This window comes from Aotus nancymaae, unplaced genomic scaffold (genome assembly GCF_030222135.1).
Source record: "Aotus nancymaae isolate 86718 unplaced genomic scaffold, 86718_ANA_hifiasm-v0.15.2.pri h1tg000006l, whole genome shotgun sequence".
In the NCBI taxonomy this organism is placed as follows: Eukaryota; Metazoa; Chordata; class Mammalia; order Primates; family Aotidae; genus Aotus; species Aotus nancymaae.
In genome coordinates this window covers 63,834,734-63,849,918 of record NW_026988417.1, presented here as the reverse complement: position 1 = coordinate 63,849,918, position 15,185 = coordinate 63,834,734, and the positions used below count along the sequence as shown (strand labels likewise).

Genomic DNA, 15,185 nt, shown 5'->3' with positions numbered 1-15,185 from the left:
TAGCAGGATCTGAAACTTGTTTCAAGAAGTAAGTTCACATGAGTTTGGGGATGAAAGAAGACTACCTTGTTGGATAGAAAAAATTTGACTAGGATTCATCTCTGATCTCTTAGAAGCAATAGAATTTAAATGTGTTTGAGAGACTGTGGATCTTTGTTGACTAGATGGATTTGATTGAAGTTGAATCTGACCAGTTTTAGTGGAAGAAGGTACATGCTGATGTGAAGCTGGTCCTTTAGAAGAAAGATTTTATAATAGTCTAGTTTTTGACTTATTTTTCTTGTGTCCACTTACCTGCAAAAGAAAAATGAAAACATTAAGCATATATAAGATGGCAAGTACTACCTTCAGGCCCAGGCAAAAGGGATCCCTCATTTGAGTCTTGAAGTTTACAGGTCCTTATTTTGGCCCTCATGTGGCCATAGAGGGCAACAGGAGTAATCACCAGAAGGTTTTTTTTTTCCCCTCTCTCCCTGAGTTCACTTCCAGAAAGTGCAAAAGCCTCTTCCTTGGGTTCATCCTACTAACAGTGACCATGTGCTACTGTGCATATGTACCCCTAGGCTGGAGGGGAAATTGAGGAGGATGTTTGACCTGGAGTGTCCACATTTGTTTTCACATGACCTCTGTTGGGGTTGTGGGGTGGGGGAGGAGGAGCCAGGGATGAGAAGACAAGCAGGTAGGCTACAGACGAGCGGCCAGGCCCTGGCTCATTATTACTCTTCCACCTTCTGACAAAGAACTTATGAGTCTGAGAATCCTAAATGCAGTTTTTTTGGCTTCTGCTTTTCTTTGATTTTTCTTTCTTTCTTTCTTTTTCATTATACTTTAAATTCTGGGGTACATGTGCAGATCTTGCAGGATTGTTACATAGGTATACACATGCCATGGTGGTTTGCTGCCTCCATCCCCCTGTCACCTACATTAGGTATTTCTCCTGTTATACCTCCCCAATCTCCCCACCCCCCAGTGTGTGATGTTCCCCTCCCTTTGTTCTTATTGTTCAACACCCACTTATAAGTGAGAATATGTGGCATTTGGTTTTCTGTTCTTGTGTCAGTTTGCTGAGAATGATGGTTTCTAGATTCATATATATCTCTACAAAGGACACGAACTCATCATTTTCTATGGCTGCATAGTATTCCATGGTATATATGTGCCACATTTTCCTTGTCCAGTCTATCATTGATGGGCATTTGGGTTGGTTCCAAATCTTTGTTATTGTGAACAGTGTCTCAATGAACGTATGTATGCATGTGTCTTTATAATAGAATGATTTATAATCCTTTGGATATATACCCAGTAATAGGATTGCTGGGTCAAATGGTATTTCTAATTCTAGATCCTTGAGGAATAGCCACACTGTCGTCCACAATGGTTGAATTAATTTACACTCCCACCAACAGTGTAAAAGCATTTCTATTTCTTCACATCCTCTCCAGCATCTGTTGTCTCCATATTTTTTAGTGATTGCCATTCTAACTGATATGTGATGGTATCTCAAAGTGGTTTTGATTTGCATTTCTCTAATAACCAGTGATGATGAGCTTTTTTTCATATGTTTGTTGGCTACATAAATGTCTTCTTTTGAAAAGTGTCTGTTCATATCCTTTGCCCACTTTTTGATGGGGTTGTTTGCTTTTTTCTTGTAAATTTGTTTAAGTTCTTTGTAGATTCTGGATATTAGCCTTTGTCAGATGGGTAGCTTGCAAAAATTTTTTCCCATTGTGTTGGCTGCCGGTTCACTCTAATGATTGTTTCTTTTGCTGTGCAGAAGCACTTAAGTTTAATTAGATCCTATTTGTCTATTTTGGCTTTTGTTGCCATTGCTTTTGGTGTTTTAGTCATGAAGTCCTTGCCTATGCCTGTGTCCTGAATGGTTTTGCCTAGATTTTCTAGGGTTTTTATGATATTAGGTCTTAAGTTTAAATCTTTACTCCATCTGGAGTCAATTTATACTTTTTTTTGCATTTTTCTCAAAGATAAAGTAATACAAGTATGTTTATTAAGACCCATCCCTCCATATGTAGGTGCTGCCACCAATCTTTCTTCTCCCATTGATTTTTCTTATTATTGCCAATACATTATTTTAAAGATACTCTGTTTTCATTATAAAACTCCCTGCATGTGTTGTAAGTTATAATAGTTCCCATATAGTGGAATTATCAATTCCAGGCTTTTCATCCTAACATTTTGGGTCATTTTATGGTTGTACTGATGTGCATAGTATAGCCCTTCTTTCATTAGCATTACCATCCCTATGTGATAAGATATTTGTATAATAATAAAGTTCTTAGGAATGATGGCCACATTTAAAGACAACATATATATTAAAAAGGTGACTGGACTGAAAGCTATATGGAGGTAGGGGTATAATCTGTCTGCTTCCATGCTCAATTTCCAGAACCTAAGTAAATATGTGTAATACCACACAATAAAAAATTTATTGAATCAATAAATAGCTGATATACTTATACTTGGCTTTATTCCAATCTTTGTAGTTTAATCTTTGGAAGCCCCTAAAATGCTTTAAATTAGTTGTATATATGAATAGAGTTTTCCTGTCTCCCAGCCCTCATCAGCTCTCCTCACCCCACCTTCCCTGGGTCAACTGTTTATGTTTTCAAATGTTTAGCATTCCTTACATTTCTCAAAATGTATCTTGAGGAAACATGTCTTTTTCCTGCAAGGGATGTGCTGTTAATTTTCCTTCTTCTCATCCCTTCTCATTCCCTTCCTTTTTTCTCTATTTTTTTTTCTTCCCATTTTTCTGTCTCCTTCCATTTTAAATTACTATTTAAAAATGTTTTCAACTGATGTATAATAGATGTACATATTTTCAGGGTACATGTGATAATCTAATACATTAACATAATTTGTAAAGATCAAATTAGTGTAATTGGGATATTCATTACCTTAAATGTATCTTTTCTTTATGCTAGAAACATTCAAATTATTTTTGTCTATTTTAAAATGTAGTCACCTTACTGATCTATCAAACATTAGGTTTTATTTATTCTTCTCCTTTCTTTGTCATTCATGTGCTGGTGCTTCATCCTGGGCAAAGTGTTAGATGTTGGAGAATTCAAAGATGTTCAAGACAGATATGATGCATATGCTCATGGGGTCTAAGTCTAACATTGATAATGAGAAATATTATCCTATATTCCTCCATTGCAGTGTGAAATTCATATGACATTTTAAAGATCAAAACAAAAAAAATGAACTTTTATAGTTCTATTTGTAAGGTTGTGTTCCCCTGGAGAGTAAATATTTTTTCTGGTCTTTTCTTCTTTATTTGGAGTTTTTCTTAGCCAAAATGTAAGTAAACTAGATATAACCATTACATACTGAAAAGAAGCACACAGCTCCCCATACAGTGAATTATGTTAGGACTAATGTCAGGTAGACAGGATATATCACTAATGTTAAAAAATTATTTGCTAGTGGAAAAGAAAATCAAGACATGGTAAATTAGGCAGAATGTGGATTTCATTAGTATTAGTCCTATGAAATCTCATAATTTTTTTTGTCATACTGTTAAATTACATAATGATTAAAAAATAAAATAGCATTACTAACCATATTTTAATCTGAAAGAACATTTAGAAATGCTGGTCTAATCAGTGGATTTTTACAGTAATCATTAGAAATGCAATGTTTAAGAAAATAACCTTGCTCTATTCAAAAGTCTTAATTTTTGAATTCCCAGGTACTTACCTTCTAAGGAATACTTCCTTCAGATCTGGTCAAACTACTTGTCAGTTGTATTCTTGTTGGTTACTGTGCGTAGGCATTTTCGTAGCCAGGAAGCAACTTAAAATCTAACATGGCAAATAAGACAGATCAGTGAGAGAAAGTTTCTTATAGCCTTCCTGCTAGATGCTTTTAAGAACAGGAAATACTGTAATTGAGTAAAAGTCATGTGTGGACTGAGGCTTTTATACCAAGAATGGTTATTTGTTTGTTCAGTTGACAGTTGTCCTTTGTAACTTGATTACTTCCTGAGAAACAATGGGTTGTGTCTTAATATGCATATTTTCCTCTTGTTAAGTATGTGCTCTGGACAGAAGTGTCAGTTATTTTGGGGGCTATAGTGGACTCTCTTACTAATCAATAGAAATCAGACTAGGTAAAAACATCTCTATGCATACAAATGAAATCACATATTACTGAATACATTTGAGACTATAAAATAATTAAAGGAAATTACAAAATATTTACAGCTGAATAACAGTGAAATACAAAAAACCAGTATTTATAAAATACAAAGGGAAATGTAACCTCTAGCTCTCAAATACAAAAAAATGAGAAAGACTGAAAACAAATGAGCTAAACTTTTAGCATCTCTAAGAACTTGGCAAAAGCAACAAAATACACGAGAGAAAAAGAAAGCAATATAAGGGCAGAAATAAATGAAATAGAGAAAAAGGAACAACAACAAAAAAAGATGCCTTGTGAACAGAGCCATAACCCCTTCACAGTTTTGTTTTTTTCTCACTGAAAGTTTTTATTCAGTCTGATGAGAGTTGTTCTTGATGATATTACCATCAGTTTTTTATATCATACTTTTCTCAAATCTAATATTAGTTAATGTGAGTAGTTTGCATTTCATCTTCAGACTCTTTTTCCTTCTTTTTTTTTTTAAACTTTTACTTCAGGTTAAAAGGGGTACACATAAAGGTTTGCTATATAGGTAAACTCATATAATGAGTGTTTATTGTAAAGATTATATCATTACCCAGGTACTAAGCATTGTACCTAGTAGTTATTTTTTTGGCTCCTCTTCTTCCTTCCACCCTTCACCCTCAAGTAGCCCCCGGTGTCTGTTATTCCTTTGTGTCTGTGAGTTCTCATAATTTAGCTCATGTTTATAAGTGAGGACGTGAGGTATTTGCTTTTCTGTTTCTGCATTAGCTTTCCAAGGATAATGGCTTCCAGATCCATCCATGTTCCTGCAAAATACATGATCTCATTCTTTATGGCTGCATAGGATTCCATGGTGTATGTGTACACATTTTCTTTAACCAGTCTGTTATCGATGGGCTTTTAGGTTGATTCCATGTTTTTACTATTGTGAACAGTACTTCAGTGAACATTTGTGTGCATCTTTATGGTAGAATGATTTGTATTCCTCTGAGTATATACTCAGTAATGGGATTGCTGTGTCGAATGGTAATTCTGTTTTTGGCTCTTTGATGAATCACTACATTGATTTCCACAATGGTTCAACTAATTTACCCTCCCACCAATAGTGTAGAAGTGTTCTCTTTTCTCTGCAACCTCACCAGCATCTGTTATTTTTTTTTTTAATTTTTAAAAATAGCCATTCTGACTGGTGTGAGATGGTATCTCATTGTGGTTTTGATTTGCATTTCTCTAATGATCAGTGATATTGAACTTTTATTAGTATGCTTCTTGGCTGCATGTATGTCATCTTTTGAAAAGTGTCTGTTCATGTCCTTTTCCCACGTTAATGGTTTTTTTTTTCTTATAAATTTGTTTAAGTTTCTTATGGATACTGGATATTAGACCTTTATCTGATGCATAGTTTGCAAATATTTTCTCACAGTCTGTAGGTTGTCTGCTTACTCTGTTGATGGTTTCTTTTGCTGTGTAGAAGCCTTTAAGTTTAATTAGATTCCGTTAATCAATTTTTGCTTTTGTTGCAGTTGCTTTTGGTGTCTTCGTCATGAAACTTTTACCTGTTCCTATGTCCAGAATTTTATTGCCTAGGTGGTCTTCCAGGATTTTTATATTTTGGGGTTTTACATTTAAGTGTTTAATCCATTTTGAGTTGATTTTTGTCTATAGTGTAAGGAAAGGGTCCCATTTCAATCTTTTACATGTGTCTAGCCAGTTATCCAGGCATCATTTATCAAATAGGGAGTCCGTTCCCCATTTCTTATTTTTGTCAGCTTTGTCAGAACAGATGGTGGTAGGTGTATATTCTTATTTCTGGGCTATCTATTTTGTTCCATTGATTTTTGTGTCTGTTTTTATAATAGTACCATGCTGTTTTGGTTACTGTAGCCCTATAGTATAGTTTTGATGCTGGGCAGGTGAGCCCCAAAGTGGAACTTAGTCTGCAAGGGTTCTTGGATTTGTCCAAGAAAGAATTCAAGGGCAAGCTGGAGGTAGAAGTAAACAGCTTTATTGAACAGGCAATGTTATAGTTCTGGTGGTGTTATAGCTCCTTGATTGCACCTGCAGGGCTACTCCTATAGGCAGAGAGTAGCAGTTTAGGGCAATTTTGCAGTCATATTTATACCCACTTCTAATTGCATGCAGTTTAAGCGGTGGTTTATGCAGGAAAGAAGTAGTAACTTTTGGATCATTGGGTGCCATGGAAATGGACAGTAACTCCCAGGTATTGCCATGGTAATAGTAAATTGACTTAGCACACTAGTGGGTGGGTCGATTGAAAGCTTCTTTTGACCCTGTCCTGTTTTAGATAGTCTTCTGTCTGGTCTGTGTCTGAGCTCTGCCTCTAGCTGACGCCTGACGTCCCACCCCCTACTTCACTTTGAAATTGGATAATGTGATGCCCCAGCTTTGTTGTTTTTGCTCAGGATTGCCTTGGCTATCTGTGAGCTTTTTTTTGGTTCTGTATAAATTTTAAAATAGTTTTTTCTAGCTCTATGAAGAATGTCATTGGTAGTTTGATAGAAATAGCACTGAATCTGTAAGTTGCTTTGGGCAATATGGCCATTTTAATGATATTGATTCTTCCTGTACTTTACTTAATATTTTTTTCCCACCAGTACATGGCATCAGCATAGTGATGGTGTTTCCCTGTAACACCAAATAAATATATATTTAATTTATATACAATATAACACATTTCTTAGAAGAAATAATCATTACAAAGCTTCTAGTGTTAGATTAGGTCTTTCAGTAATTATCTGTATGTCTGCCTGTCAACCCCATGATTGAATAATGTGGTAAATATTAGAATTACCAGCCTCTTGATCCAGTCACCTCCCACTATGTCCCTCCTCCAACACTAAGGATTACAGTTTGACATGAGATTTGGGTGGCAACACAAATCCAAACCATATCAGAGATGATCCAGATGTGGTGGAAGAAATTCTTGTTCCAGAAACAGTAGTGGCAGCTGGTGTTGCAGAGAGTAGTGATGAATAAAAACAGCAGTGGGTATATAGAGTTTGGAATGAGAAGTTGGCTTATGTGTAGGCAGGAATATTCAGTCGTTGGTAATATCAAAGCAGTAGAAGAACTGATGAAATCAGTTCTGCTTGTGTGGAGCTTAGTGGTGTCAGGTTCATAATCAGGTGTAATATTATCAAATGTACTGGGATAAAATGTCACATCCTCTGTGGGGACTAGAGCATTTACTATAGAGGAAGTAGGCAAAATGAATTTCAAGTATGGGAGAGTCAAAGAGTGTAGATGTGGCAGTTGAGATAGAGGAAGTAGGAATGTCTGTGGGAATGAGGTGGTCACAGTTGATATTGTGAACTGGAGGCAGAAGATGTAATGGAAGCTGATGAAATGTTAAGAGATGTGGTGGAATTAGACCAAGTATTAGTGGTAGCAGTGCTGGAGGCAGCTGAGGAAGTATTGGTGCCTGCTGGTGTATAGGTAGAAAGAGAAACAGTGGGTATAAGTGCAAGAGGTGGTAAGTAAAACTGTGATGAGAGCCAGTGTGGTGATGGCAGCCAGGGTAGTAACAGAAGATGTGGTTCTTGCTAGGGGAGATTGCATTAGGCTGTTCTCCCATTGCTATAAAGAACTACCTGAGACTGGATATTTTATGAAGAAAAGAGGTTTAATTGGCTCACAGTTCTAGAGGCTGTACAGGAAATGTGGCTGGGGAGACCTCAGGAAACTTACAATCATGACAGAAGGCGAAGGGGAAGCTGGCACATCCTACATGGCCAGAGCACGAGGAAGAGAGCAAAAGGAGGTGCTGCACAATTTTAAACAATTAGATTTTGTAAGAACTTACTATTGTAATAACAGCAAGAGGGAAATCCGCCCCCATGGTTTAATCATCTCCCATTAGGTCCCTCCTCCAACACTGAGGATTATTACAATTTGACTTGAGATTTGGGTGGGTATATAAATCCAAATCATATCAGAGATGATCCAGATGTGGTAGAAGAAGCTCTTGTACCAGAAACAGAAATGGCAGCTGGTGTTGCAGAGAGTAGCTATGGAAGCCTCTGGGAAAATGGAAGTAGAAATGGTAGTAGGATTGGAGCTGATAGGGACAGCTGTGCCTGTGGGAGAAAGGGGAGCGTAGGCCTCTGTGGTGGTAAAAAGTGGCAGTGGGAGTGGCTGGTGGTGCCTCCAGATGAGGCAGAGAGAACAACTGTGGTGAGGGCTGGTATTAGTAAGTGCAGATGTGCAAGTATAGTTGTGGGGGGAGTGGTAGCAGGAGAAATGTTGACAATTGACATGTCATTTGATGTTGGGGGAAAGTCCCTACATGTGGTCGGATAGACAGATTACTGACAGCATCAGATATAGAGAAAGGAGTAGAAGGAGAATATGTAAGTGCAGTTGTGGTAGGTACAGCCGATGCTTCAGATATGGTAGTGGCAGCAGTGACTGCAGGTGTTGTAAAGAGAGAAAATGAAGTAGTATTATCCACATATAGTTAGTAGGTTTATATGTAGATAAAGCATTAAAGATTGAAACTTTGGCTGTGTCACCTTTCAAGGTAAATGTAATAGATGTGATGATTGCAGTCATATCTGTGGCCAAAGTCTTAAATAAGGTTGTGGCATTAGAAGTGGTGCTTTTAGATTTCAGATCAATAGCTATGGTGACATCTGTGGAAACAAGTGTGCTGATAGTCTCAGCAGATTTGTAGGTACTTCCAACGTGACTGGTAGTAGATGTGGAAGTTGATGTGATACTGGCAGTGGGGGTGGAGGCAGTTGTCATGGGTTGGGAAGTATTTGTGGGAAATGAATTTATGTTGGTGGCCTCTGATGATGAGTTGATAGCAGATGTAACCTTAGCAGTAATTGATTAGGTGGAGGTGCTGTTGCTAGTAGTCTTTTGTTGTTGAGGGTTGGGAGGGGGACAGAATCTTGCTATGTCATCTAGGCTAGAGTGCAGTGGTGCAATCATAGCTCACTACAGCCTGGAAATGTTGGCCTCAAGGGATTCTCCCATCTGAGTTATCCAAGGAGTTAAGACTACAGGTGTGTGTCACTGAACCCAGCTACTTTTTTTTTTTTTTGTAGAGATGGGGTCTAGCTATATTGCCCAGGCTTGTCTTGAACTTCTGACTTCAAGCAATCCTTCTGCCTCAGCCTCCTAAATTGCTGGGATTATAGGCATGAGCCACTGCATTTGGTCCTCTATTAGTCTTTTTAGGTTTATGTAAAGCTAATCTTTTAAAGTCTTAAAATTTTAAATTTATGAGTATGCTATGTATTTGACTAATATTTAAAAAAAATGGAACTTAAACTGTGTTTTCCCTGCTGATATTGAACTAGCCTTTTAATACACTGTAAGAAGTGAGACTAGGAAATAAAAGTACAGATTGGTCTATCACTCAGCCAAGCCTGTTTCCCTGGAAGGCTGTGCTCAGTACTTGAAAGCATTCAGTTCTTAGGCTTATCCATCTCCTTATGCATGAAGGAACCAGGGGCTTTTTATTTCTAAGGGTTATTCCTGTGACAGCATGTCTGGTCAGGCAGTGCTAGCCCATCTGTCTAAGAGTCTAATTATATACGTTTATCACTTTCATCAACACTCACCTTTAGAAATATGTCAATGATTTATGATGGTGAAGAAAAGACACTGCATTTTATAATCATACAGGTAATACTTTTCTATTCTAAGATTTTGATATTACTGGACAAGTTATGAAGTGTTACATGGTATCATTAGACATTATTAAAGTTTACCTCAATATTGTAAAAATACCACTGAAACATACAGACAATTACTGGTGGAAACTTGTGAATTATTAAGGCACCAATAATTTAAAATGTTAATCACAAATTTATGAAGATGTAGAGTCTAAACATTTTTTTGAGATGATTGAAATCGGAGTCCTTGTGGTTACCATTCTCCACTTTTAGAGAAGAGAAACTTAATATGTGTAAGCAACTAAGCAACTATGTGACATAATTAGTGATCATTTAAAATCAGATGGGAAGGTGACTTGACTGATGTCAATGCATACTGAGAAACAGGTTGTACAGTCAACAGGCCCCAGAGCAGGACCAGTGCTCTTATCCTTTATTCTTCCCCCGAAGCAGGCAAAAAGACAGTTCCTCTTAAAAATGTTACATACATATATAATATAATGATATATTATATCATGGAATCTTTAAAGGGAACATATATCTAATAGTGAACTATTTTTATTTATGAAAGTATAAAAGTAATGATTTTATACAGACTACAGATGACAGACTAGAGTCAGAAAGATGGAGACCAGGATGCCTCTCACAGACATCAAATTACACTAATAGTTATTAGAAGATGGGGGTCAAATTGGTCATGAAAAGCCAGAAATGCCAAAGAGCAGAGTTAGATTTGCAAATTAATATAAGAATACCAAACATCAATTTTACAAAAGAGAGGAGAAAAGGAAATTTAGTCTCGCAGGCCAGAGCATGATAGTGCTAGATGGGTGCATCACTGGCAGGGTAGAATGTGTCTGCTGGTGGCCACTCCCTGTGATCTTGATATCCATGTTAGCCTGGGAACACAGGCATCCTGATGTTCTGGGAAATGCAGTGTGTGTGTGTGTGTGTGTGTGTGTGCGCGCGCGCGCGCGCATGTGCGCATGTGTGTATGTATGTGTGTGTATGTGTCTGTGTTTGCATGTTTACAAAACATCAGGCATCTTCCTTATAATTCCACCAAACTGGATTCTCAAAGTTTAATATACCAAAAAATGGTCTCAATGATATTTCTAGTTCTTTGTAAGTTTCACTGACATCTAATATGGATGATCTTGTGTTTTGCAAAATAATACTAAAATGAATCTTCTCATTGTTTATCTTGTGTGGAAGGAATATCTGAAAAAATAAGCTTGATCTAAGGAGCAGGCCATTATAAAATACAGTTTTTGAAAATTATGTGAGTTGAACTTTATGTAAATTAAACTATACTAAGTGTCAAATCACCTTCCTACTTCATATTCTTTTGAAAATACAAATATTTGTGCACCAGGCTTACTCAAATCAGAGTGGAGGTTTTAGAAAGAAACAATGATACAATACATGCAGAAGTAGATTTACATGAAGCTAATGAAGGTTGAGCTCAGGGCTGGCCACATGCACAGAATTCTTTTCACTACTTGGAAGGGACTTACCCTCAACCTCAACCCACCACTAATTTGTTTGAATGTCAAGATGGATGCCACATACACCTATTGTATATGAAATTGTTTATTATTCACATAGTGGGACTTTCTGGGCAGATAAAGGTAGGTGCAAGCTAGTCTGAGTTGCTTGAGGGAAACAGAGAGAGTATTGGGACTTTATGGTGGTTAGGAGTGTGACTGGGGGAGGGTTCACAGGGGGCTAGGGGTTTGTGAAGTTGAAGTGCCCTCAGGTGACAAAAGGTGAGTGGCATGTGTACGGTCTTCTTTTGTTGGTTGACCAGATTTGGGGTTGGTAGGGAAGTGGGTGGGGATTTAAAAGCTGTTAATGACCAAACATCAAAAAAATGGAGTTAGCCTCTTTTATGGAAGAATACTTAGCAATGTGGTCCTATGCTTTTGTAATAGTTGCAGAAGTAAAATATTTAGCCACTACTGGTTAAGACTACTGTCTTTTTCCTCTCCAATTTTCCTACTGTCCCGTTTTCCTTTGTGTCTGGTGGCACTGAGTATGTTGCAGGCATTTTGATGAACAGGATAAGAGGAAGTCGAGGAGAGGATGTATTTAGTTTGGAGATAGTGGGATATATTTATGTGGTTTGCAGTCACTTTTGGATATAGTTTAGTTATTGCTAGGCTTCTTGGTGTAAGTCTTCTAGAAATGATTCAGTTGCCCTGTGTTAACTTACTTGGCATTGTAATGTATGTCAGGCTAGAGGTCATATTAGAGTAAGAGAATATATTAAGTTACCTAGCACCATAAGGTACTAGTGGGCTCAGGAGACAGGGACATGGTTTAAAATGTACAGAGAGCCAGAAGCTAGTCTGTGGAAAATTCTTCACTCATCAGATATTTAAAATTGTAACTGGAAGGTTTAGTTGTCATTGTTTTGTAGTCATAATTGAAAATCTTGCCTTGATTATGCAGCATATACAATGATAAACTCTCAGCAACCATCTATGTATCTATTTATCTATCTAGCTAATCTATTTCAGGAGTCTCTTGAGAATTTATCAAATTTTCTGTTTTTATAGGGCACAAACCAAGCGCTTTAAATAGTAAGCACATTTTTTGTGTGAAGCTATGTGTTTTGTGCATACCCAGGAAAGGCTGACATAGTCAAAGGTAATATAAAATTCATGATATATCACTACAATTGAGGACATAATTGACAAACTGCCATCATTTTAAAAGGTGTTTAAGATAAGCCACTTTTATAAGAAAACTAGGAAATACTGTGAAATCTTACAGCTCATATATAAAAGAAACTTGGTAAAAAGCATTCCAATATTTGACAGTGAATTTACAAATTTACACGCTGTTGCCAATAATGAGTTGTAAAACTTCAACAGAAATTCCCAAATTGTCAGTAATAAAAAGATATGTCAATCATCTATGCTAGAAGAAAAATAAATAATTTTTAAGTAAAATAATAAAAAATAATTTATTTTTGAAGAGGAAACAAAAAATAAATAAAAATGCAGGATAATAAGAATTATAGACTTTTGGGTGGTTAAGTCTTAAGAATGTTATTTTGGATTTTGTCAGCTTTTTAAACTTTGTAATTTAGTGGGATTTCTTTTTCTAAGTAAATATTTAATCTTTTGCATAATTTTGAATTTATAATTTTGTATTCTTTTTCATAAAAGGACTATTCAAATTGTATGAGGTTCAGGCCCCACACAACCTGGATTTGCCTTTCAGTGATAGCACTGAATTCTGAGGTCAGCCTTATTTATTTCTCTTGAGGGGTTGAATTAGTCCATTCTCATACTTCTATAAAGAACTACCCAAGACTGAGTAATTTATAAAGGAAAGAAGTTTAACTAACTCACAGTTTTGCTTGGCTAGGGAGGCCTCAGGAAACTTACAATCATGGCAGAAGGCAACTCTTCACATGGTGGCAGATGAGAGAAGATCTGAGCAAAGGGGAAAGAGCCCCTTATAAAACCATCAGATCTTGTGGAACTCACTCACTATCAAGAGAACAGCATGGGGAAACTGCCCCCATGATTCTATTGCCTCCACTTGGTCTCTCCCTTGACATGTGGGGATTATGGCTATTATGAGGATTACAATTCAAGATGAGATTTGGGTGGGGGACACAAAGCCTAACCATATCAGGGTAGACTACATCATAATGTAACCAAGCACTAAAGATTTAGAGGTGTGACTATTATTATTATTACTTAACAAACTAACACATATAAACAAAGATAAACTGACCTTGTTTATCTAATGACTATTTGTGGGAGGTATATGAGAGTCTGTGTATGTATGTGTTTGCCTAAGTATGGATAAATGTAAGTATTTGGCTTTATTAATTGCTTTATCTGGGATTAATAAAATAGCAAGTTGTCATTTCATGGTGTTAATAATTGTAAATTGATGGCTTACCAAGAGTTTAAATAAAAAATATGACTGCCTGGATTCAGATCCTGGATTGGACACCTGTAGGCTGCATAAGTTTTGAGGATTAAATGAGTTAACATTGTTAACACTTTTAAGTGTTTGGTAGTATCATATAAGTGTTAAATAAAACCAACAGTATCAGTGGTGGCTTCTTTAAGATTTTTGTCTTTCCCTGTTCTGACAATATCCCAGATGAGTGGTTCCAGGTTGAATCTGTGTCAGGAAAGGTTTTCAGATTTTCAAGGCTAAATACAGAGAGAGTTTTCTGGGTGAGCCATGGTATTTTATTCCTGGAGCTTGATCTTGATAATTACTTAAGTAGTTTGTTTCCTGAACTGAGCCAGTTTAGCAGCTTAGGGAGTTTCCTAGAACATGTTATGTTTCTTTCCTAGTTGAAGTCCCAGCTGTCTGCAGTTCTCCTTTAGTAAAACATTTGCAAGAATTAGTTTAATGTTTGTCTTCCCGGCTAGATATTGAGCTCTGGATGACAGTAACTGTACAGTACTGAAAGTTGAGCACCAGGCCCAGTGTCTGGCATATGGTAGATATTTGCCGAAGTGACTTACATGGAATTGAAAGGAACATCTTAGGTGAAGCATTTTTCACTTTCTACTTGCCACCTTGTCTCATGATGACTGCTGAGTGGTTTGTGCAAAACCAGTGTGTCTGGCCATTGCAGCCTAGCCATGCAGCTGCCACTCTGTTTCATTTGACAGAGCTTCCTATGCCACCTGTGTACGCTTTCTTCCTTGCCAGCCAAATGAACACTAATGTAGGATACAGACATAGACCCATTGCCCTGCAAGGTGAGGAACTCTGAAAAAATTGATAAGGTATTCTCTGTCACCTTCCTGTGACTCTATAGCTTGGCCTTTTCCACAGGACCTGTGGGCTTGTTTACAATGGTGGTGGTATCTGAAATATATCTATTCTCCCCTGTGCTTGAAGATAAATTAGGAACATAAGAATGCTTCTTTCATTTCTTTTAAATGGAAATAAATGTGAGTGCAACATTTGAACACTCCTGGAAGCTTATAATTTAGCCATTTTCAGAAGGCATAAATAGTCATGATTGATTCTATATTCTGTCTTTAGGAGGATGCCTAATTTATTCAGTTCAGTTTTCAAAAGAAATTTCAGGATCTAGGGAAATTGTCTTCTCATAGAATTGGGACCACAAATGTCATGTTGGAGGTGTCTGGTATATTATATAGAGAAACAGTGACCTAGAGAAAAGCAGGGAAGACAAGCTGGGTATGGTGCAGTTGGTGGAAAGTATTCCTTTTGGAAATGTATAGTACATAACCTACAAAATAGAAGAGGTAAGTAACTCAGACAAGCATGAGTGAGGAGGATACATTGTAGACAGGCCTTTGAACTTCCCTTAGGTGGAAGTTTTTTCTAACAAAGATGAGTGAAGTAGATTTGGAGAGAGGTCAATAATAAAGAAAA

The 15,185-nt window shown here is 37.0% G+C and overlaps 1 protein-coding gene across 1 annotated transcript in view; it reads right to left on the bottom strand.

Annotated features, from left to right (window-relative positions):
* Positions 1-3,916, bottom strand: part of MUC7 (mucin 7, secreted) — a 70,135-nt gene extending 66,219 nt beyond the window's left edge. Inside the window, exon 1 of the mRNA XM_064364385.1 lies at positions 3,721-3,916. The gene's annotated coding sequence lies outside the window, so the exon portion shown is untranslated. The remainder of the gene's footprint in view (positions 1-3,720) is intronic.
* Between the last annotated feature and the right edge of the window lie 11,269 nt (positions 3,917-15,185).